Below are 24,594 nucleotides of genomic sequence, written 5' to 3' on the forward strand. Positions count from 1 at the left end.
TATTGATCTCTATTTCTCCCGGACAATGCCGGCAGCGCGGCCAGGCGGTGCCGAGCAGCGGCCCCTCTTGTGGGGCACAGCGGCGGCAGAAGGCGGCCGGGGGCCGAGCCCCCCTCCCCCAGCACCCTGTGCCCCTGGCCCGGGGACCCCCTGCCCCGGCGGGGAACCCCCACACCGCGCCCCGCCGCCCTCCGTGGGAACCGCGGGACCCACCCCCCGCGCTCTCAGGCCCTTCCCCAGGGTAATTCACCCCAAAAAAGCACTTTCCTCCACCATAATTCCCCCCTCCGCTGCCCCCCGGAGCCCCCGCCCCTTGGGCACCGGAGACTCACCCGCGGCGGCGGCGGCTCCGGCAGCCGGTGGCTCCCGCCTCCTCCCGCGCTGTCCTCCGCCTCCTCCCCCATCGCCCTTCCTCCTCCTCCTCCCCCATCACCCTGCCTCCTCCCCCTCCAGCCCGGCCCGGGGGGATGGAGCCTCTTCCCGGGAAGTTGTTTCGCCCCCGGGCGGTTTCCATCCCCCCGCCGCTCCCGGCCCGGCCCGGACCAGGGGGGCCCGCAAAGGGTGAGAGGAAGAAGAGTTTGGGGGCACGGCACGGCCCGGGTCCGCGCAGGAGGTGCGGGGAGACTTCCACGGGAAAGAGAGAGGCTGGGACAAACGGGGCAGCCCCAACACGAGAGGAACCCAGTGCTCCAGGGACAAGGGCCACTCTCTCATCTACATCCCCATCCCTGAGGCCAGGGAAGCCTTTTGCTTTCTAGCATCCCGAAATTCTCCAGCAGAGCCCCAAAGCAGTCCCGGCGGGTGTGAGCGCTGGGAGTGTGGCCTCGGTTTGCTCTGGGCTGCATCTCACATCTGCCAGGACAAGATGTCAACCTACCCCCACGGGCACGGCTGCTCTCTAAAATGATGTCAGTGAAGCTGAATGAAGATATTAGCTGTCTCCACAAGTCCTTCCTGCCTTATACCTTGATCCCAGAGCATCCCCACCGCCTCTCTCTCACCAGCAGAGGGAAGGGCCAGCCACAGGAGGGAAGCTGCCATGTCCCTCCAACACACACCCTGGTGTGGGGTGAAGTCCCCTCTGTGATGTCCAGCAGTGGTGGTGGGACTCTCTCCTGTCACAGCCAAGAAGAAGCCAACCTCCCTCTTTTGGGCTCCTGGGTCTGACACGTTCCTTTGACCCACCCTATGACCTCAGGACTTTTTCCCTGCAGTTCCCAGACTTGCACTCCCAGAGAAAGGCCTGCAGGTGATGAAAGGGTTAAGACAGATGTGCACATCTGCAATTTTCAACACCCAGAGGACTCCATTTCCCACCAACAGCCCCTGCACAGCCTGCAAGCCCAGAGCTAGTACTCGTACTTCCTTTTTGAGCTGTTACCAGCATCACCAGCCTCTGGCTAAGCTCCTGCACTTGATGCCAGCCCTGCCACCTGTGCCCGTGGCACCACAGCCCCCCTGCCCTGTCTCCTGCCTGTGGCTCTATCGTGGCTGTCACCTTCCCTCTCCACTTCCGGACCACCAGCAGTGGCAGATCTTCCTCCAACAAGCACTGCCACCACACACCAGGCTGGCAGCAGCCCCTTCCCACCCCACCAGGCTGGCAGCACCCCTCCCGTGATGCCCAGCAAGGCTGGCATAGGCTGCTCTGCAAACGATGGGTGCTCAGGGGGGGCAAGACCACATCCCCCCCCCACTTCAGCAAGTACCACAAATACCAATTTCTGAGAAACCTTTACCCAGCACCCAGGCAGGAAACCCAGCCTCAATCTGCTTATGCTGCAGCTGCGTGCAGCTTTCTGCCAGATTACACCACTTTTTATGACTTATTAAAGCTTTAACCCCTATCAATAGGCATTAGTGTTTTAATCTCTCTAATCTCCAGGAAAATCCAATGCTAGATGCCAAACCAGGCTTGCCCGAGTAGCAGCTGGGTCTGTTTGTAAGTCACTCCAGCCTTGTTTTAGCTGGAGAAAGGCAGGAAAAGGCTGTGCCCAGCTCACTTAGGTGCTGTGCTTGCACAAAGATTAAAGGGAGGATCTCAAGTGCATGTGGGCTCTGCAGATGCGATGTGCTCTTCCTGTCCCTGCCATCAAGTTGGCCACATCTGTGGCTCTGCAGGAGTTAAACATCAGCACAGGGCTCATGTGCCCAAACCAAGAGCAGCAAACACAGGTGAGCACGGCGTGCTCAGCCACGTGAACCAACTCCTTGCTCCTTGGAGTTAATTTTTTCAGACTGAAATCATGGGCATACTTTAGTCTTGCCTGTGAGGGAACAAAAATAACCATAGAAAAGTTCTCCCCATGGTCAATGAATCTCTGCAAAGACATTTCACAGAATCACAGACTGGTTTGGTTGGAAGGGACCTTAAAGACCATCTAATTCCAATCATGGGCAGGGACACCTTCCCCTAAACCAGGTCCAACCTGGCTTTGGACAATTCCAGGGACGTGGCAGCCACAGCTTCTCTGAGAACCCTGTGCCAGGGCCTCCCCACCCTCAGGAGGAAGAAATCGGAGCACACAGGAACTCAACACTGTGTACAAGTTGTTTCCCAGATTAATTAATAGAAAATATTTTGTTTCAACTCTTATCCTTCCCAGGAGCAACAGGTGGTGAGCGAGCAGCTCAGAAGGACAACAAAGTGTCATCCTTGGCCCCACAGCAAGTGCAGCAGCCCTTTAGTAGCACTGCTGGTCCCCAGGATGGCTTTCGGTGACTTTGGGGTGTTTGTGCAGAGGTGGCACTCACAGAGTGACAAACAGCCACCTCTGGGATTTGTTCTTACAGGAGCATCTCTGTTCCTGCAAGAAGAAAAGGGCCCTGTGCTTCTCCCACTGCTCGTTTCTGGCTCTGAGCACAGGCAGGACCAACAGGCAGAGGAAGGAAGCAGCTTTACCCCTACAGTGAAGATGAACTGGACAGGGATTAAGGGACTCGCCCAGGGTCACACAGAAATCTTACAGCAGAGCCAAGAACTGGATCCAAATCCCCTAATTAAGGGTTTTAAAATCACAAACTCATTGTTCTTCTCTTAGAAAAAACTAATAATCAGAGTTAGGAGCAATTCTAAAGAGGCCCATTGCTGTTGTAAGTTGTACCGAGGGATTTGAACTAACTACAGATCCAGCTTTTAGTCTTGCAACTAATCTGAAATGTTAAGGAAGATTCCTGCCTGGCTTACACAATCCAATCTGTACTGCTTTATGGGACATCCTTGTAGTGAAAGAAGGTCCCCATGTCACAGCCACACCCTGCAGGGCTGGTAGGGCTGACTGGAGAAGGTGGTCCAGCACTCATGCTCAGGGATACAGCAGTGAGGGTTTCAACAGACCCTGAGTTTTGGGAACAATCCCAGCCACAGTCCTTTGCAGCAGAGAACTGCCCAGCAGTGGGGCTGTCCCCCAGCAGCACTGCAGCTCTACCCTGTGCTGGGCAATGCTCTGCCCTTGGCCAGCTCCAACCATAAATCCCCAGCTTCGAGGAATAACCAGGATTAGCAGGTGAAGGCAGCTTCACCAGCACTACCCAGCCTGTGGGCAGACCTGCCAACAAACTCACTTCATCCCAAGGTGCCCAGCACTTAAGAAAACATCAAATCCCTCAGGCACAGGCAGCACGAGCGGGATGTTCTCTCACAGGAATGCTGAAGGGACATTTCCAATTTTACTGCACCTCAGCAGTCTCCAGTTAAAAGTGCACTATTAGGGCTTAGGAAATAATTTTTATTCTTTCAATATTGCTGCAATGCTGACTACCTGCCAGTCCCCAGTGACTTTGACAGACAGACGGAAATTCTGCCAGCTGTATTTATAATCTCAGATCAATAGCAGAATGAAATGCAGAGACCTTGGTGAAGCACCAGCAAACTCAGTGGAAAGCAGCATGAGTGAGAAAAGGACAAGAGCTTGAAGATCACAAGACCAAAATTTAATTTTTTTTAGCATTGAAAGAGACACCATCACCTCTAGCAGGAACAGAAAGGATCTCCCAATGCCAGGAACATCTAAAAACAACCCCAAAGCTTTTCTAAGAGCCTGAGTGCAGGTCTGCAAGTGTTACCACTCAGGCAGAGCTCTGGCAGGCAGCCACCACAGTCCCTGCAGCATGTGCAGGGTAACTCCCCAGAACATCTCTAGGACCCACAGGTCAATGACATTTCCTCTTCTCTGGCTGTACTCAACTCCCAAGTCGATGGATTATGCTGGTTTTTGTCTTTAAAGCTACCTGGTTTCTGGTATTGAACAGCTCCTCTGAGCAGCCCATGTCAGACAGACCTCTGCAGGTATCCCACCAGTTCCTTCATGAAAGAAGCTCTTTGGTGGCTTAAATCTCTCTAGAGAAGGAGGGTAGTGGAGCAGCAGTAACATGGGGTGCAGGCACTGCCAGGAGCATCCCAGAGCCCTCCAGAGCTCAGGGACCAACCACCAATCAACCCCTCCACGCCCTGGCCAGGAGCAGGATCCAGACCCTCCAGCATCACTGCACCATGGCTGTTCTGCTGAACACATCACACCCAGGACTGTGCCAGCTTCCACCACACCAAAACTCAGAGTCTCCTCCAGCTGGACATCTCCAGATCGCTCCCACTTTCCAGGAAGGAAGGAAGGAATGATTTCACACGCTGTCACCAGCCATCAGGAGCAGCTGGCACTGTGTCCTTGGCAAGAGTCACCCACTCCCTGGGGAGGCCGTGCCTCGGCTCCCGGTGTCACATCCCAGCAGTGTCCATGCAGCAGCCTCCCTTCCTCTGGCACATTCCTCCTGCAGAGGATCTGCAGCTCCTGCCTGCTCCCGCGAGGAAGGAGGGTCCTCACTGTGCTTGAACAATCCACCATTTTCCAGCAGGGAACAGGCTTTGCTAGGAAGGCACGCCACAGTCACAGATATTTGGAAAAAGCAATAAAGAACCCCAATCCTCCCAAATTCCTTTTCCCTTGCAGGGAACACTGGTTGGGGCACTGATGTGCTGGTTTGGACAGACACAAAGCACTCTCAGCATCTTCCAGGCACTGCTGTGGCCTCAGCTCTGAGCACAGGTTTTGCTCAGCAGGGACAGGTCTGTCCTGGCCCCAAAACGCTGCTGCTCAGATCCCTGGGCCAGCTCTGCAGATGGCACAGCCCAGCCATGCCCAAGGAAACACACTTGGCTCCTTTGGCTGCTTAGGAGCAGTCCTCACCCCTCCTCTTCAAGGGCATGATCTGCTCCCCAGACATCCACAGAGTATCCCAAAGGACAAATCATCCCTAAAAGAGGTAAAGCAAAACTCTCTGCATCTCACCCCCCCAGCATCCCAGAGCCCCACTCCACCAAACCCCTGCATCCTGCCCTGTGGAGAGAGGGGGAGCAGATGGAGCCTACACAGAGCTCACACACCGAAGGGCACCTCCCAGAGCCCCAGCATCCTCCTTCACCACCTCTGCTCCTCCTCTGCACGGTCAAAGCAGACCCAGCAGCAGAGGCACAGGATGAGTTTGGTGAAAATAAATCACCTTTGCAAGGGAGAGCAGCAGGGAGCGAAAAGTTCAACCGTCCGAGTCACCCCAAACTTGCTCAAGTCGTTCAAACTGTTACACCCCAAAGTGGCATCTCCTCTCTAGATGGGGAGATGGCCTGGCAGTGGCACAGGGACATCCCTGGGGGTCACAGCAACCCCTGGTACAAACCAAGCTGCAAAGAAGGTGCTGGGGTGTCCTAATGGTCCCTGCAGGCCACGTGCAGGGATACACGTCCCTGCAAGCTGTACATAATGGGCCCTTCTCCACCCTTTGTCTGCTGCCCCTTTTAAACCTATAAACGCCGTTTGGAGGTAAAGAAGAAAGAATTTAGGGCATCCTAACCCTGAAAAGAAGGAAAACTCCATTCAAGCTGCCGGGCTGTCTCCTGCAGCTTAATTAATAACAACCCATCTCCAGCAAGCTGCTGCAACGCCAGCTGTCTCCTCGGATGGAGGTGCCTTGCTCCGAATAATAGCGCTTTGTGTTTTGATGGGAAAAGGTCAGGAGGATGGGGGGGAGGAGGAGCTCGGGTGGGAGGGAAATGCGTCGCCGCCCTGCAGTTCCCGACGCCGTGAGCGAGTCCCGCTCGGTCCCCATCTGCTGCTGGGTCAGATTTAGGAGATGGTGGCACCCCTCCATCAGCCTTGGGGTGATCACGTCCTAAAACTCAGCAGGGAGAGGGACACGGGGAGAATTCAGGCCTGTGGGCTGCACTCCCCCCACTGCTGGGAGGCCTGGGGAGCTCCTGATGCCACTTTGACATGGTCCAGGACCCCCTCTGGGGAAATCCCTGCTCTGCTCTTATCAGGAGGCTCCCTGATAACAGCACAGGATCAGCGCTGCAGGGAGCCAGCGCTGTGTGCCCCCGGCAGCTTTTCCAGGCCACCAGAAAGGGATGTTCCCTGCTACCATTTGGCTTTTGCATAAACAAACAAGCCAAGCCAAGGCTCAGAGCAGCAGCGGATGAATCCAAGGTGATGCAACAATGCGCCACAGAGGGGAAACAAAGTAAAATGGACCCGAGCCCTAGGTGTGAGATGCCCACAGCCACCAGACTCCAGGGCATGGCCATGAAATCACCTCCATTTCTTCTCGGCCACAGAGCCCAGCACCGAGTAGCAAACCAAGACACCTCCTTGGATCCTGGGCACCAGAGCTGAGGGCTCCTGGGATCCCTGTGGGTGCTCTCTGCCTGCCATTGCCCTGCTCCCGGCTGGTTATCCAGGAAAAGGGATGCTCCTGCCGCAGCAGGCATGGCTGGGCATTGGTGCCCGGGGAGCACCACTGAACACGGTCAGTGCCCTCCGAGGAGCACACAGGCAGCTCTCGTGCTCCGCCAGCCGGCCTGGCCTCTGCTCTCACCGTCACTTTTGCCCCCTCCTTGTCCCACCCAAGTCCCTCTGTGCCATCCAGGCAGCCCAGGGCTGCCCCAGCACGGAGACACTTCTGGTCCCAGTGCAGGACTGGGGCACAAACTCCTATCCATCTATCTTGGGGAACAGAGACTAAAAATGGCAAAGAAAGGCAGCAGCAAGCAGCGTTAGGGCAGCTCCCTGTCCCACAGACATGTCCCCTACCCAGGCACCAAGGCTTTGCACTTCATCCCCCAGCTGTGCAGGGGGAGGACACAGCCCACAGTGCCCCTGCTTCCACCCCAGGAAAAGGTCCCTGTTGCTTAGCAAAGGGCCATTCATCACCAGGACTGTGTGGGATGACAAAGGGTTAACCCACTGCAGCTGGGCCAGAAATACCATCCAGGACAAAGAGAGACTTCATGTCACCCGCATCCGCCCAGCACGAGGAAAAAGGGGCCTTAATCCGATTCCCAAAGAAAATGTGGCTTTTACAGCCTCGCCTGGCCAGGCCCCTCCAGCAAGTTTTGCATCTACAGCAAGAGTTAACCCAGTCTGAGTCTGAGAAGGGGCCAGAAAATAGGAAGGGAAATCACTTTTCCACAAGTTCGTGAGAAGGGAGAGCTGGCTGGAGGCGGCTGGACCCAGGCAGCATCCCTGCAGCAGGACCACAGGGACATGGATGTTTTAGGAAAATCTGATGGCCCCAAAGCACCCCTAGAGCAGCCAGACCTGGGCAGGGGTTTTCAGGGGATTTATCAGGGACTGGAGAAAGCACCACTGCTGATTTCCCACCGGCTGCACCCCTTCCTAGCGATCACCAATGGCTCAGGGAGGGAGCTCTGAGCACGCCAGCACTGCCTGGTATTTTGGGGATGATAAGGATGAGCCTGCAGAGATCTTCAGGGCATTAATGCAGAACTCTGCCTTGTCCCCACAAGGACAGGGACCCCAGGGAACAAAGCCAAGGATGCTGCTGGGAAGCAGACAGTGCTCACACCCACTAGATGTGGATGAACTGTCTCTGCCTTCATCTCCCAGCCAGGCACACGTCCCACAGTGCCACGTCCATGCCCGAGTCACAGCTGCGGCCCCGTGGCAAGTGGGGTTTGGCAGCCTGGCCACCTCTACCCTGTTACCTCGAAATGCCACATGCCCACTCCCATCCTGATTTTTGGATGGACACTTCCAGGATGCCACTGAGCTGTATTTGCAAGATTAACTCTTTTACTGCCAGTTTGGTGATTACTTTTTAACAAATCAGGTAGCTTTACCATACTCTACTCCATCAAGCCCAACAAATTTTAGGGATAAATGAAACAAAGTCCAGTTGAATTCAGCCATAAGATCACAGCACCCAGCAGGCTCAACCCCAGGAGTGACAGCCTTCCCTTCCCCAGCCCAGCCTTTCCCCTGTGCTGGAGCAAAGCTCAGCCACGTTACCCAGGGAGCAGCAGCTCCAGCCCGTGTTTCACCCAGCCCCAGCACAGCTTCCACAGGGCTGTATGCGGCATCGGGGCCATAAGGAAATCACAGCATTTGAAACCACAGGCTATAAAAATTCCACCGTGCTCAGGGAAGGGAAGTCTGGATTCCCCACGGAGAGGCGTCCAGGAACCGCTGCTGCCGGGTTATTGGCCCCCAAGCCATTAGACCGTGCCACATGTGCATACCTCGAGCCATGGCCAGCACGACCCAGTGAGAGGGTACGTGCTGAGGGGCTGTGGGGTCAAACACATTCAAACACCACCATGGAGCTACCCACGAGCCCCACGGCCACACAGGGGTTTTGGTCTCAACATGGGAAGTCATGGATGGCAACTACAACAGCATGGGAGAGGTCACAGCTCTATCGCAGTTCTCCGTGTGTTCCAAACAGTTTTTTTCTATCATGACATGTCCTTATCTGCACTCAGGAGGCCCTTAAAGCAGGGCACACACCCTGGACAGCTGCACTCCTCCTGGATGCTATATCCTACAATCTGGAACCACACCTGGACAAGGCAGCAGCGTTTAGGGGTTCCCACATAATCACGATTCTTGGTTTTTTGCATTTTTACCTTGTCTCAAAACCAAAGCTCAGCCCAGTGTTGCCTGCACACACAAATACCCCATTGCCTGGCTCACTTACCTCCCAGGGGAATTTAGTCCACCCACCCAACAGTCATTAGCACCAGGAAACCCAGGACTCTCAGCCAGCACATGTCCAACAGCAGCACAAAATCCTCTCCCACCCCAGAGCTGCACCACCAGTCTTCTCCCTCTGCCGCACCCACCATCCACAGCAGCAGGAATTCAATAAAATTAAGCAACTTTAACCCAAAACTTGCCTGGCGCTGTGGGAGGCTGTTCCTGTAGTCCTCTGCTCTGCGTGTTCCCACAAGCTGACCCTGGAAAGCAGCAGCAGCAAGCCCAGTGTGCCGTGCAGGGCACGCAGCTGCTCAGCTCATGGACGAGATATCACGGCTGGATACCCGTGGCTCCGAAGAGGGAGTTTTGGGACAGATGGAATGACCTGCTCTTTACAGAAGGATGGACACAACACCTATGAAATCCCCAAGAAATCCTACATAAACAGCTCGGTGTATGCTGGAAGTCACAGCACAGGGCAGCAGTACCGGCCCCATTGGATCCCAGCTGCTCCCCTGGCCCCGATCTGCTCTGGCAGAGCCGAGATAGTCTCAGCCCTGAATATGTCAGCCCAGATCCATCCCGGATGCTCCTTCCCTAAATGAAGTGTGGTCACACTGGGATGGATATAAAAAGCCTAGCCTGAAATCCTCTGGCGTGAAGCCTTTCCTGCAGCCCTGGCTGCTTCCAAGGGCTGTTTGACAGGGAGACATTGGGATACAGAGAGAAAGAACAGTTCCGGGGGGTTCACACTGGCACAGCCCGGGCTGCCGTGCCCAGTACCCCCAACCTCTGCCAGACTAAGGCAAGATGGAAAACCTCTGTGCTTGGCAAGTCCACGGGGCCCTACCGTGTCACCTAAACATCTGTGTCACTGTCACTGGGCCATCAGGAATGGCGAGGCAAGGATGCAGAGGGGCTGTTCAAATTATTAAAAAAAAAAAAAAAGAAGAAAAAGAAAGAGGAAAACAAAAAAAAGTGAGGCTCGGAGCTGGGCCAGTTTGCAGAGCTCCAGGGCTGCAACATAGCCTTCCCCATCCCCATGGCATCCACATCCCTGGAGTGTCATCATCCCTTTGGTGTCCCCAGCCTTGTGGCAGCCCCACTGTCACAGTGTCCCCATCCGTGTGGCATCTCCACAGCCCTGCCCTTTTTGGGGGGTTGGGGTGTCCCCAGGGCTCTGGGTGATCCCAGTGCACCCCACAGTGCATAGGAGATGTGTGCCCTGTGTACGGGCTGTAGCTCAGGTTTGGGGGCTGCTGCGAGTGCTGGGGCAGGATGAGCAAGAGGAGGGGAGAGCAGGAGGCTGTTTTTGGGGAGCACTTCCCACAGAGGCACCGAGAGCCATGGAAAAGGGCTGGAGACAGGAGCCCTGCACCCACCAGCACACACAAGGACGCTCAGGAGGTTTTCCCCAGTGTTCATCAGGACAAGGGGCCATCAAACACCAGGAAGTTCCTTTTCCACATCAGCTCACAGCCAACTTCCAGAGCAGAAACCAAGGAGTGAGGCCACCCTGGGCTGCCAGCCCTCCCTTACGTCACCAGACACACTCCCCGCGATGTCACAGGAACGCATTTGCCAAAAGTAACGTGAGAGCATCTCCTGCAGAGCCCTCACAGCCACACATCTGCCAGGCTGGCCAGGCTGTGGCAGCCCCTTCCCACCACCTGCGCAGAGGCAAACCACACCCGGCCCCTCTGGCTGGGGCAGGGCTCCCAAACTCAGCACGGAGCCCACCACAGGCAGCACCCCGCCCCTGCCTGGCACTGCCAGCAGCCAGGCCCCTTTCCACCACAGGGCAGTGGGAGCTGGGTGAGGACAGCCCGTCTGCACCGGGGTCCCATCCTGCTGGGAGCTGACACCCCAGGGAGCCCCCATGCCCTGGATGATGTCAGGGCTGCTGCCACCCCATTTCACCCCCAGGAGCTGACGCCAGCCTCTGTGACTCCCCTGTCCCACTCTCTGCCTGCTCGGGCCGTGGTGCAGAGGCTCAGCCCAGCACATCTCATCCCACAGGGAGCCTGAGAGGTGGCAGAGCCGGCTCTGCCTCCTCCCTCGGCACAGGTCCTGACAAATCACTCCCCTGTGACAGTGCCTGCATCACGTCCCTGGTATTTTCCCCCTGCTAAGCCACTGCTCTATTTTTCCCCTCCTTACCCTTCAAACCCCCACGTACTCATCGCACGGCCACGCTCAACTTCCCCACTCCACAAATCCCCACTGGCACGGCTGTGGAGACCCCAGCACAGCCCTTGCCACAGCTTTTTACTCCCTGAGGCTGGGGAGAGCTCAAGCAGAGACTTACTCAGCCAAGGATGATGAGGAGGACAATGCACGCTGCCTGGAGCCCGCGAGAGCCAAGGATGCTTCAGCACCTATTTCAGCTGCTGCCCCAGAGAGCCTCCTCCCAACTTCTGGAAAGTTCTGCTGAATTCCCTTCGAAAAGGTCTCACAAAGCAGATCCCTCCTGGCTCTCTGCCTCCCTCACCACCAGACATGAAAAGCACTCGAGTTTCTCCCCGGGTAACGCGGGTAAAAGCCTCCAACATCAAAGACACCACACAAGAGTTCTCGCCCCCCCATTCCTCCCAGGCACCAGTGCTGGGGCTGCCTCCCTTAAAAGCACAGCAACCTCAGTGGCTGAGGCGCCAACTGTGCTGAAACCACAGTTTTGGGGGTTTTTTTCTGTGTTTTTTTTCTTTTTTTGTTTTTAAATCAACCACAAACTGGGGAACTTGGGGGCAACGTGACCAGCATGGTGCTGGTGGGGTTTTGCTCACTGTCTGCTGTGTGGCCAGCCCAGAAAAAGGGGAGCAAAAATATCCCTTGTGCCAGTCCTGTCGTTGCCCAACACTAAAGGAAGCCACTAAGTGTCCTGAAGCAAAACCACAAGCACCCTCCAAGCGAGCAGATTCCCATGGACTTCTCAGCAGCCTCTGCAACTCCTCTCCCCCATCTGCAAAACAGAAACATCATCTCCCCCCTGCTTTGCGAAGCACTTTGATATCTGCACAGCCAAGCAGGGCAAGGGAGGGGTGTTTACCTTCCTGGAAACAGAAAGCGGCATTTACACCCAAAACAACAAGACCTCGGCACAAAATTCCGGGGCAGAGGGAGCAGTTGCAGACGCAGCAGGAACAGCCGCAGATTCAGAAAATGAGGAGGACTAGAAAATAGCTTCAAACACCGCAGGGATTTCAAAAAGTCCTAGGAGCACATGGTTTCTTGGCCCGTTTTGGAGCGTTCCTCATCCCTTCATCCCACACAGCAGTTGTTCCTGCCAGATCACCGCCTGCCCGGGAATGCTGGGTTCATTTTATTGCTGGAGCACGGAAACAACCTTCGTTTTCGGGGGGGAGGTGGGAGGGCTGTGCCGTTTAACACTTGGCTGCATTCATGCTGTGATTAATATCACCCGACGCACAGATACCAGATGTGCTCAGGGCAGGCTGGAGCGTATTCTAAATTGCACCAAGATGGAATTTTTGGGCAATTTTCAGGGAGTGCTGAGGGCAGGCACTGATGGGAGAGCAGAGATTTACACAGATAGGCAAGAAAAGAGAATTCTGTGGGGTTATGGCGCTGGTCATAACCCCTGGGCCAGCAGCAATGCCATGGACCGTGATTATAATCAGCACCCTGTCATTCTGGGGGCAATCACTGCAATTCCCATCCTTTTGTGGGTCCAATTTCCACACGCCCACAGCAAAAAACACTTCAGCTTTACCCCTGCTTCTGCTGATCCCACGGAACTTTAGCTCCAGGAAGGCATTGCTGGTGCAGGAACAGCAAACACTGGTAAGGTTGGACCTCTCCATGCTGCTTCCCCAGGGTCCCACTGCAAGCCCGCTCCTAAGCAAATCCCCCAGCCAAGAGCCTCACTCCACCAGCAGCTTCTCCCCACCCCTGTGGGGAGGAGTGCCCCGGGGTCACCTACAGGGGTGTCCCTTTAATTAGAACCAAATCCTGGAGCAGCACTGGAGACTCATTCCAGCTTTTTGGAGGCCACACACTGCCCTGATGGACAGCTGACCTCGATCAGGGCATCACACGGTTCTACCATGCCCCAAACCCTCACCATGGGATTTCAGAGACCTCTCTCCTCTGTGCAGGGTTCCCTCCTGCTGATCCCACCCGTGGGCCATGGCTGATGTCCTCCGAAAATGAGTTCAGGCTGTGCCTGGACCTGCTGGTTTTCTCTTTTCTGCTTTGCCCAGATTTGAGAGCTGAAGTTTGGGCCATTCTCACCTCCCACAAACCAGATCAGCTCCACATAGGGGTGGCCAGGCTGCTGGTGACGTGACTGGTGGCAACCATGAGCACCGGTGTCACCGGGGCTGTCCCACAGGACACAAACCAGAGAACAAAAAGAGGGTCCAGGGCAGAGTAAAACAGTGCTAGCTGTGTCTTCTGCTGTAGGCATGAAAAGAAGCAACAAAAAGGAGCATTCCTTCTCCCTGAAACTCCACGGACATGCTTGCTGCCAGCAGGGAAGATCTGGGAGCCTGTCCATCAGTCCAGACAGGACCAGCAGCGACTCTGGGCGTGAGAAATCCCAAATTCTGCATCCCACAGGGCTGCCTTTGTGCTACTGCTGAAATGGTGAGGTCTGGTTGGCACCTAGAGCCTGGTTTGGGGGTTCATCAGGGCAGGAGGGAGCAGCAATTTTCTGTGGGCTCCCAGCTGTTGCTACAAAGGACTTCACCCAAGCGGAGTCTCTCTCTGTTCCTCCTCCGTTTTTTCCCACCACGGGTCCGTGCTGTGCATACAAAAGCAGTGCTGAGCTGTGAATTTACACCCAGAAACCAAAAGTAAAAGATCTCCGTTATTCACTTCTATGAGCAAAGGTTAAATCCTAGCAAATACATCAGCTTTTGTGGACAGGACAAGCATTTGGCAGCCAGCAGGAAGGAACAGGAACGTGGGAATTCCTCCTACGACTTGGCAACAGACTCTTCCCCCAGCACAGGAGCTCTCTGGGGTCTGCTCAGCCTCTGCCAAGCTAAGAAAGCCCCTCATTCAAGTGCTCAGTAATCTCACAGGACATCCTGTAGCTCAAGGAGGAGTTTAAATGAGGGGCTGGATGGATTCTAGCTGCCTAATTGTTGGAGAGAGCAATAGAAAAGGTGGGGTGGCAGACCTGGAGCTGCGATGTCCTGACCTGCTCCTTGGAGAAACACCTCATCCTACTGAATACAGAAGGTGTCTACAGCAAATCAGCTCCTGAGCCAGTTGTGTTGAGATGTAGCACGGTGTCTGCCTGCAATGGGCTCCACCACAACATGAAAGAAGCTGTGTTAGTGTTCCCTGGGAGGTCTAAGAGGGGCATCCTGCCTCTTCCTGCCTCACCCCAGCTGCTCCCACCATCCCAATCCCCATGCCAGAGCACATCTTGGGGTTTGATGCTGTTCCAGCATCAGGGTGATGGGGCAGTGCCGTGTTCAGAGGCACAGGAGAGCCAGGACATACATCCTAAAAGGTATTTAGGCACCTAATTCCAATTAGGCTGTAATGCTCCTCAAGAGATTGCAGAAGATAGATAGATAGATAGATAGATAGATAGATAGATGGATGAACCAATATTTGAGAGATATTTCAGGGCAGACCTGCACCACAATCACACCAAGTGGGGAATGAAGCACTCAGCACCAGGTCTCCATCACCATCCATCCTACAGAGCATTACATGGACTGGGACCAGCACTCAGACCAAGGGCAGGTGTCCATACACACGTGACAGAAGCCAGGGAAGCTGCATTTGCTGGGGAAGTGGAGAGACCTGAATTAGAAGGTGCTGCTGCTGAATAAACTCTCAAAGAATCATCAGGAACCATCACAGGCGTTGCTGGGCGAAAGCCACTTCTAAGAAAGCAGAGCTTGGCTTTAGGTATGAACAGAAGAAGCATTTCCTCCGAGCTGCCATGCACACTTGGCGCATGTTTTTGGGGTTCATTTGTACCTGTTTGGCTCTGTACACCTAATCCCCACCTTGACAGCATCCACAAACCTAACACGGTGACAGCACGTCATGCTTCCTGGAGATCTTACACAGGACATGTTCAGAGCAACTCTTCTGGACACAAACCTGCAGCACACCAAGGACCCTTGTTTCCATTTCCTACAAGGACTAGAGAAAGTGTCAGGGGGATGCTCCAGACTGCAAATCCCATGAGGCCCCCATGAGCACCTGAGGAGGGAGCAGCACGTGCTGCCCCACAGCAATGGGTGTCCCTGGCTCCGGGGCACTGGGTGCTGTGCTCCCCACCAGCTCCCCAAACCCTCATCTCAGCCTGGCCAGCACAGAGAGACCCCCAACATGAGCCCCACCACCCCATGAAATCAGGGCAGCCCCACTGCCTCCCAAACACCAACTCAGAGAAACCAGGGCAGCCCTGCCACCACCCAAGCTCTGCTCAGAGCCTCCTCCCCCGCCGTGATCTGAGATAAAGGCAGAGGTTCTGCTCTGTGACACTCGCTGCCACTTAAAGGTCATGGGCCCCAACGGGGTTTGAGGTTTTCAGCTCAGCAGGATACAGCTCTCATGTCTGACAGCCTCCTAAAGCTGAGAGCAGAGAGTGCTGCTGACTTCAGCCTATTCCTGGGGGCCTAGGTTGCTCCACAACCTCGGGTGCACACTTGGGGATCTATCAACCATTACTCACGTTTTTTAACCAGAAGAAAAAGCTTTATTGAGGACTCCAAGACCCTGGATTCAGAGTTTGGGACCATTCAAGCAAAGGCTGTGGTGGAAATCTATTTTCTAGATGAAGAGCAATAGGGAAAATCAGCTTTTGAGGCAAAGACTGGGTGCTGGATCCATCCCTTGAGGGATGCAGGCAGGTCCAGCACAGACCCTGCTACATCCCTGCCCTTCCCGTCCCAATCCATGCTCCTGCAGAGCACATCAGGGCAAGGCAGAACCCCAGTCTCACAGAGACAGGCTAAAACTCACTCCCTGGGCTCCAGATTACCCATTCATCTCAGATTTAAGACAAGCTTTAGGAAAGATTTAAGACAAACTTTGGCTTCCCTGCAGATCTGTGGTTCAGCAAGTCGAGCACTGCCCTCTGCCCTGGACAGAGCCTTTCAAGGAGCTCTTTCCAAACCCCTTCCCAAACCTTTCTGTGCCTCTCCCACTGCTGCAGCCCCAGGCTCCATGTCCCTCTGTGGGAGCCGTGGGAAGGAGGGCACATCCCACACAGGGACACCCCGACCCGCAGTGACACAGAGGGAAGGGCTGGCAGGGGCAGACTGAGGGTCAGCCAGCCAGGAGAAGAAAAATAAATCCCCCATGCAGGGATTACACAGCAGCACCGCTTCTCCCTGCAGCCCCACAGCCCCACCACAGCTGCTCAGCACACCCTGGGGCTGCTGAACTGCCTGAGGGGCTCCAGGACACTCCTGGGGAAGGATGCTCCCTTTTCTGATGAATTTTCCCTGTTCCCCCACCCCACCTGGAGCCCTGTGGACTCAAGGATGCTGTGTGAGTATGTGCCTCACCAGCTGATGGGGCAGGGAGGTAAAAGCAGGCTTCAACCCAGCATCATTTGGGGCAGCAAAGCCTTTTTACACACATCCCCTGCCCCACATTGTGCATGACCACCCTGCTGGTCCCTGCACAGTGTGGCAGCCACGGGCCAGTGGGGATGACTCCAGGGCAAATGGGGATGACTCCAGGGCAAATAACTGCATTTCTGTCCCCAAACAGCCCCAGCAGTCCTCCAGCCCACCCCTCCTCTCCTGCCCCCCATACCCTGCAGCGGCAGCCCCAGGACTGGCTCCCACTCCCTCAGCTTCACCAGCGCGTTGTCCAAGAGCGCTGGGCACCTCCGGTGTACTGCAGGCTGCAGACACAGCTTTCAGCCAGCTGTGACTACTTCTGGGATTTAAATCAGCCTCATCTTCCCCTCCCCCAGGTCCGCGGGCCAAAGCTTTCCCAGGAAAAGCACCCCATGGAAAAACCTGGGAAAACAAACAGGGTGTGCCTCGCCAAATCCCGAGCCCCAAGGGCTGCGCTGCTCAGGGCTAAGGGGGGTTATGTGCCATGGGGAAAGGTGGGCGTCAGACACCGACCTCCTCAGGCCCAGAGCTGCCTCTGAGGGTGGGACTCACCCCTCCGGATCCCTGCTCTGACAGAGCGGCCGGGGCTCCCACCATCCCACATGGAACAGCGCAGGAAAGGAAGGGGTCAGGGCGGAAAGCTTGGGAGGAGGGTGCTTGGAGCACAGCATAATGCTCCATTCATGGTGCACCCGCCCCAAAAAGCACCCACACGCTTTGCTGCTGCTCCTGCAGCTGGAACACACCTCCCAAAGGGACTCAGCTCCCAGCACGGGTGCAATTTTTCCTCCATTATGAGCAATTTTAGGATTCTCAGTGACTGCTGGAGGAAGTGAGCGTGAGTGAGCTCAGACCAGCCCAAGCTCTGACCCATACTCCTCCTCTTGCTCTGCCCACCGCCTCCACCTCATTCCTCCTGCATCTGCAGACTCCCAGACACGGCTCAGGTATTTTTTTTTATCCAGCCGGTAACATTCTGAATAAAATTCCCTAAATCTCCATGCTCCAGCCAGCAAACCAGGGTTTGGAGAAGCTTTCTATACCAGGGCAGTAACCCCCAGGGAGCTGAATTCCATCTGAAGATGTGACAGCCACCCCAGAGCTCCAGCGAGGTCCTCCCTGCCCACGGGACCCCATCGTTGCCCGCCCTTCCCCACGCTCCTGCTCACCCATACTCCCAATTTCTGTCCCAGCGCTGTCCGTCTGTCCTGGACACACAGCAGCTGCTATTCCCTGCCTGGCCAGGTAGATGGTGCTCAGCCGGCACCGAGTGGGAATTCACCCGCGCTGGAGGAATTCCGTTTTCTCTGATTAAGCCAATAATTCAGCAGTGATTTTCACTGACGGATGAGGAAGGTCCCACTCCAGCCCCAAACAAACGGGACCAGCTCAGATCCAGCTGTCCCAGACTTTCACCTTTCACTGCAGGCTGGGAGGTGGTGAATAAACTGCTACAAACATTTCATCAGAACCAGTGCTTTCCCAACTCCCATTTTCCGCTGAAAACTCACTCTGCTGACACTTCGCTCCACACCTTCGACCACTTCTCCCCACACATTTCCCACAAAACTGAAACACAGCAAAACCCAGAGGAGCAGGAAGCAATTTGCCCGTTTTTCCCCCCATAAAGTCAGGGGGTGGGGGTCGGGGGGCACCAGCAGGGCCCCTCATCCTGCCGGAAGCTGCCAGGCACAAGCAGCAGGGGGAGGGGGTGTCCAGGCTTTCCATCTCATCACCTCAGGGTCACCCTCCCCAGCCAGGCCGGATGTAGGATGTCTAATATTTCTCCAGTTCTGTTTTAACACTCACACCATCTTGGGAGCAGGAAGCTTAAGCCATTTCCTGCAAGGCATTGCTCTGCCCTACAAATATTTTTCAGCCTTGGTGCAAACTGTTTTAAAACTGAGCCTGGCAGCTGGAAGTGTGAAATCAGAGGAGGGGCTTGTCCAGGGAAAATTCAGTTTGTGAAACCTATCCAGTCCCTGCTGCTGCCGAGCAGCAAAATAAATATTGCTGCGGACAATAAAAGAGAGCAATTAATCTTGCGTGTCTGAAAAATGAGAAGGAAAAGCAGAAACTCCAAACAATGTTCTCTGTGCCTCTCCCAAGGGACACAACACTGGTCCCCAGCAGAAAGCCACAGCCATGTTCCCCCTTGTCTCTGCAGCCACGACTTGAAGCTTTCCCAGCTTTGCTCTTTCAGTGGAGCCCAAATCATGGCTTTGGTTTGCTTGCCCTTCAAACGACTGTCCCATAAACAATCTGTCCCACACATGGGCTGAAATAACCCCAAAGAGACCCCTCCCGCTCCTCCAAGTGGAGGAGAAGACAAATGCTCATTCCCTGAAGCTCTGCAGAATATTTATGGGCAGTGCCAGGGCAGAGTTGGAAACCCCACAGACGCTGGTGAGCAGAGCTCAGCCCCATGCCCACGTTCCCCTCGGCGCCGTCCCCACACCACCCTCAGCCAAGGAGGGGGACAGATGGATGGCAGCTCACCTCCTGCTGCTGTCCCTGGCTGCTCCAGCCCACGTGTCACACGTGAGCACTTGTTATCTCCTCTCGGTTCTCATTCTCCAGGTGACACACAGGGACAAAGCCATGCCCCAAGGCCCACGCAAAGGGCTCTGCTTCCCCTGAGCTCCCACTCACAGGGCTGCTCCTTCCCAAGACTTTCTGTCCAGAAACCAAAGGCACGAAGCAGAAAGGAAACTCCAGAGCTCCTCCAGGGCCCTGCAGGAACCCTTCACCTCCCAACCTCAGGGCGTGCACTCCTGGGCTGTAAATAAACTTTTATTTACTACACAAAGTAGGCCAAGGAGGACTGTTTCCCTGAGGAGTGGTGGGAGGAACATCAGTGTTATGGCAGGATCTCAGATTTCATCTGACTCCACAAAGCAGTTCCTGGAGACCTCGGCAGGAGCCACACAGGGCATGGCAACACCTCTCCAGTGACCACATCCCACCCAAATCCTGACTACCCTCACTGCCAGGTCAAACAGGGATCTCTCAGGGGCACAGCTCTGCCCAGCCACCCTACACCCAGCACTGCCAGGCTTGGAGAGAACAGGGCTGGAGCAAATTCACCTCCTGCATTCTGCAGGGCAACACACAGCCAAGGTCCAGCCTCTGCAGCTGAACCATGACGGACTCACTGCTGCCCCCAGGACCACCCACACCCCTGATGTGCTGCCTTATCAAGGTTCCCATCACATCTCGGAGCACTGAACTACCCAAAGCCAGGGCATCACCCTCAGCACTCAACTGCGTCCTCTCGTCTCCTCCAAGGCCACCAAAAGGAGTGGACAGGGGGTCTCGGGGGTGGGGTGACCCCAGGGAGGGCCCCAGCAGCCTGTGAACTCGGCCTCCCACTTCCACCCCGTTTATCTGCACGCTGGGAGGCAGGAGGAAGCAAGTTCAGCCAGAGTTTGTCTAAACAATTAAGTTTTATCAGAAAAGCTGCTCAGATCTACTCCTTTTTCCCAGGACATCACTGGACAATTCCAAGGTAATCTCCATTCTCCATCCAGTCTGCACAGGATGGAAGCAGGGGAAGAGGACATGAGGCAAAGAGCATCCAAATATCCCTGCTCCTCCCTCAGTGCCAGCAGCCTCCAACACTCCTCAATCACCAGGCACAATCCATCCCACACCTGCTCCCACACATCCAAAGTCTGCCTTCCAAATCCTTTTTTCCTCTTCAAACTATGAGTTTTTCAAATTTAGGAGTGACCAAGGTAGACTGGAGAAGGTTTTGATACAGAAACCACCTGATACACTCCCTTTCCTCCTGGACAGTTCAGGACCTCCCTTTGTAGAGCCACTCCAGTGACCTGGGCAGTGGCTTCTCCCACCCTGCACAATCCCACAGCACCTCTGGGAGCAGGACCAGCAAACTCTTAATCACCAGCTGAACCTGGAAGAAGAAAACCCGACGCAAGGACTAAACCTCAGGCCCACGTTCACTGGCTCCTGGTTACAAAAGAAGCAGGAGTGGGTAGAGGGATTCCTCCAAGACAACGAAGTGGGCAGCAAAGGCAGGGCCCCGACCAGGCTCTCCTGCCATACAAACTTTTGCCATCTCCGCAGCGTTTTTCTGGCTCTTGGTCCATGAACTGATTTCCACTGTGGATGGGAGGGAGTTGCCAGTGGATGCCCTGAGACAGAGCATGAGCCTGCACATTTGTAGCTTCAGAGGCTGTAACCAGGGACTCATCCTGTACCTCCATGTGCCAGAGCTTCAGAGAAGAGTCCAGAGCACACCAACTCTTCAGTGCATCAGCAGAGAACAGCACAAGCTCCCAGGTCAGAGCAAACGCTGAGCAGAGTGAACAAAATTCCCCATCCAGAGTCATAACACACAGGGGAAGCAAACAGAGGCAGGGGCTCCAGCCCCATCTGGGTAGGGCAGCTCCTGTGATGTCCCTCCAGATCTCCCCAGCCCACATGGAACACGCCCCAGGTGCATTTGTGCTGGAGTTGAAAGCAATGCCCTACAGTTCAAGACTTGTGAGTTACCACACAGCTGTGGCTGAGAAAGCTCCTTTCAAGAGCTTACGTATCATTAACTTTTATCGCTGCCCTCTCCTCCTCAGCACCACGTCCTTTTGGATTCCCATCTAATCTTCTTACTCTGAGATCTCCACAAGCTGAGCTTTTCTTTGAAAGAGGGAAGGAATGTCTGTCCCACTCCATGTACAGCAAGAGAGGAGGAAAGGGGGGAAGGCAGAGCCACCATAAAAGATTAAGGTACTGTGGATAAGCATCAAAGAGAATTTGACACACACACTACAGCAAATGATCATCCACAGCAACAGAACAACCAGACCAAGCCAGGTTGGCTGGGGGGCTGTCAAGCACTCATAATAACAAGGGATTAATGCCTCAGCCACTTCTGTCCTGCTGCAAATCCCTTTTCACCTCCCTCTCTGATTCTGGGAATACTGCAGGAGAACACCTGGTAAGACCACCTGACTCAGACAAACCCTGGACACCTTCTCAAGGGTTGAAAAGCTAAACATAAACCCAAGGTAATGCTCATATTTGCTAGAGCATCATCAGCCTCTGAACTTCAAGGTGTTGAAAGACGCTTCATTTCAGCCATCCTTCATTGCCGTCGGACAAATGGCCTTTGCCATGCAAAAACCAACATACAGCTTCCACACAGAACAAACTGCAGGTGATACAAGTCCAGCAACCCCAAATCCGCCGGCTGTCACTCCTGGGCTGGCACAGCAACCTTAGATGGTTTGTTAAAATTATTTGCTTTTCATAAATGTATAAACATCTGCAAAGTTTTGTTCGTTGCAAAATGTTTTGGACCAGACCCTTGAGTCCAGCTTTGTCTTCCAGTATGTCTGGTGCTACCTCCATGCCCAAACCAAAATGATTCAAGAGGATGAGGTATTGATGCATGTGACCCTACAGGAACCCTGGGAACTTCCGTGCAGAGACCAGCTCAGAAGATCAATGAAATGAGTGACCCAAATTTAACCAACCCAAAGGAAAGCAGCTCTCTCCCCACATCCCTCCTTTAAAGCCTCTAACAGATGTAAGGAAAATTGGGCCCAAAGAAGTCTGAGCACAGGCTGCCATCCAAGACCAGCTGCTTTTTCCATTTTTAGCCACATACACTTCAGCTTCATCACGGCATTTTTGACAATGTAGAAGTGTGTCTGTGTCTGTTTGTTTGCTGGAGGAGTAAAGAACACAACTGGCTTGCTGTCAACTTATCTTTTTTGTTCACAACAACGTTTGATCTTCTCAAAACAAAGTTATCTCTCTATAATCTCCTTCAGTTCCTCTGACACAGTTTATGGAGTTGGCGCTGCACCCAGCCTATGGTGTCCCTTCAACCACTGGCCAACAGAAACATCTCAGGCAGGGACAGCAGTCTAGAAATAGCTTAAAAGAGAACGATTCCTTAATTACAGAAGGTTCATCACCACTGCCATCACTTCCCTCCCCCGGCAGACAGCAGAGAAGTCACAAAACCAGCGGCCAGGCCTTACTGCAGGAGATCAAAGCAAACTCTTTGTTTTATCTTGGTCGAGATAACGGACTTTATTTGCTTTATCAGCCTGTAGGATGATTAACCTAAATGTGGGAAAGCTGGAGGATCCAAAGGAGTGGATGGGTGCGGAGCATTTTCCCCAGCACGACTGTCATGGGCTCCAGACATGCAAATACCACAAGATAAACAGAGAAACTCTTGGTTCCGGTTCCTACATGCCCCCCTCAGCCAGGGCTGTGTCTCCTTTTGCCTTTCAGCACCACTTGGATGAACACAAATCCCACGGCAGGCAGGAGCACTCACCCATTTCTCAGCCAGCAAAGGCACCTCTGTCCAGGGGCTGCCCCAGTTTTCATCACAGAGTGCTCAGGGCTCACAGCCCAGCTGGAGCACAGACCCCATGAGCCACAGCCAGGTGAGCCTGCAGTCGGTCACCTCCTGCCTGGAGCAGGAGGCTCCGACCTCTGCAGACACACATTCACCCCGGATCCTTCCTGCAAGGTTCAGGAGGTGAGGAGATGACATGGATGCACAGCCTCACCCACAGACCCAACCCAGGCATGGAAGAGACTTGCCAGGTCACTCAGCCCAGGGCCAGGGTCACTCTGCAGCTCAGCACGGAATCATAAATTGGTTTGGGTTGGAAGGGACCTTACAGACCACCCAGTCCCGCCCCTGCCCTTCCACCATCCCAGGTTGCTCCAAGCCCCATCCAGCCTGGCCTTGGACGCTTCCCAGGATGGGCCAGCCACAGCTTCTCTGGCACCCTGTGCCAGGGCCTCACCACCCTCACAGGGAAGAATTTCTTCCCAATATCCCATCTAACCCTGCCCTGTGGCAGCGAGAAGCCATTCCCCTTGTCCTGTCACTGCAGGTCCCTTGTCCAAGGTCCCTGTCCAGCTCTCCTGGAGCCCCTTTAGGTCCTGCAAGGGGCTCTGAGCTCTCCCTGGATCCTTCTCTTCTCCAGGTGAACACTCCCAGCTCTCCCAGCCTGGCTCCAGAGCAGAGGGCCTCCAGCCCTTGGGGAATCTCCATGGCCTCCTTTGGACTCTCTCCAGCACCTCCGTGTCCTTCTGATGTTGGAAGCCCCAGATCTGGATGCAGCATCCCCAGCTTCGCCCTCTCCTGGTCTCAGACGTGACGTGTGGCAAGGAAAGGAAGTGGGAACCGTGGTGTTTCCTATGGGAAACTATCCCTTTGCATAATGAAGCTCCACTGGGGAGGTCGCTGCTTTTCCTATGGGCCCGCAGGGACTTCCAGCAGGGCAAACAAATCCTCCTGGGTCTTGCTGGCTGCAGTGGACAGCCTCACTTCCTGGGATGTGTCCTGCCCAGCTGGAGCATCCACTTGGGACAGCACCCACACAAACTGTGCCCACGCAAAGAAGGGACACGTACAAGCCAGCATGACCAGAGATGAACACAACATAACTTGGGGACAACATTCCTGGGGGGCAGAGACGTGCAACACGAGCACCATCACAGCCACATCCCCCAGCCTCCTCCTGGCATCCTCAGTGCCCTCAATACACCCCAAAGCACACCGAGGAGCACTGGCTGCTTCCTACAGCACAGCGAGGGAGGAGGAGCAGGCAGTGCCCTCGCCGTGCACGTGGTGCCCTGGATCAGGCAGTGTCTCTGTGATGGGACACATTCCTCTCCCCCACACATGCTCCTGCTCTTCTTTCCAAGTCACTGGTGTTGCAGTTCTAGATTTTTCCAGATTATCTCATTTTTGGCACCTGCGTTCCCAAACCAAGACTCAGCGTTTCCCACTCAGCCCTTCCATTTGGAATCCTGAGCTGTAGGCATTTTCCCATTAAAAATAATAACAAGAACAAAAAAAGACTGCCCGTAACCTAGCCTGAATGTGTCAGCTGGTTTTGGAGGAAACATTTCCCTACAGCTTTAATCTCTTTGTACAGTGGAAGAGCTGGAAACGGTGACTCACTGCATCTCCACTCAGCCCCGGGCTCTCCATCCCAGGGAGCATCGCTGTGTTAAGAGTTGTCCAAACCCCTCTAACCCTGGCAGCC

The 24,594-nt window shown here is 54.7% G+C and overlaps 1 protein-coding gene across 6 annotated transcripts in view; it reads right to left on the reverse strand.

Annotated features, from left to right (window-relative positions):
* The window catches only part of SEPTIN9 (septin 9), a 134,846-nt gene that overhangs the window by 25,714 nt on the left and 84,538 nt on the right, over nucleotides 1-24,594 (reverse strand). The window contains exon 1 of one of the 6 annotated variants that reach the window (XM_048323548.1): nucleotides 11,293-11,396. The exons of 4 other annotated variants lie outside the window; for them this stretch is intronic. The gene's annotated coding sequence lies outside the window, so the exon portion shown is untranslated. Of the gene's footprint in view, nucleotides 1-332; nucleotides 391-11,292; nucleotides 11,397-24,594 lie in introns of those variants that run through there. One more of the 6 variants, XM_048323549.1, reaches the window with a different exon arrangement.

This window comes from Corvus hawaiiensis, chromosome 19 (assembly GCF_020740725.1).
Source record: "Corvus hawaiiensis isolate bCorHaw1 chromosome 19, bCorHaw1.pri.cur, whole genome shotgun sequence".
Taxonomy (NCBI): domain Eukaryota; kingdom Metazoa; phylum Chordata; class Aves; order Passeriformes; family Corvidae; genus Corvus; species Corvus hawaiiensis.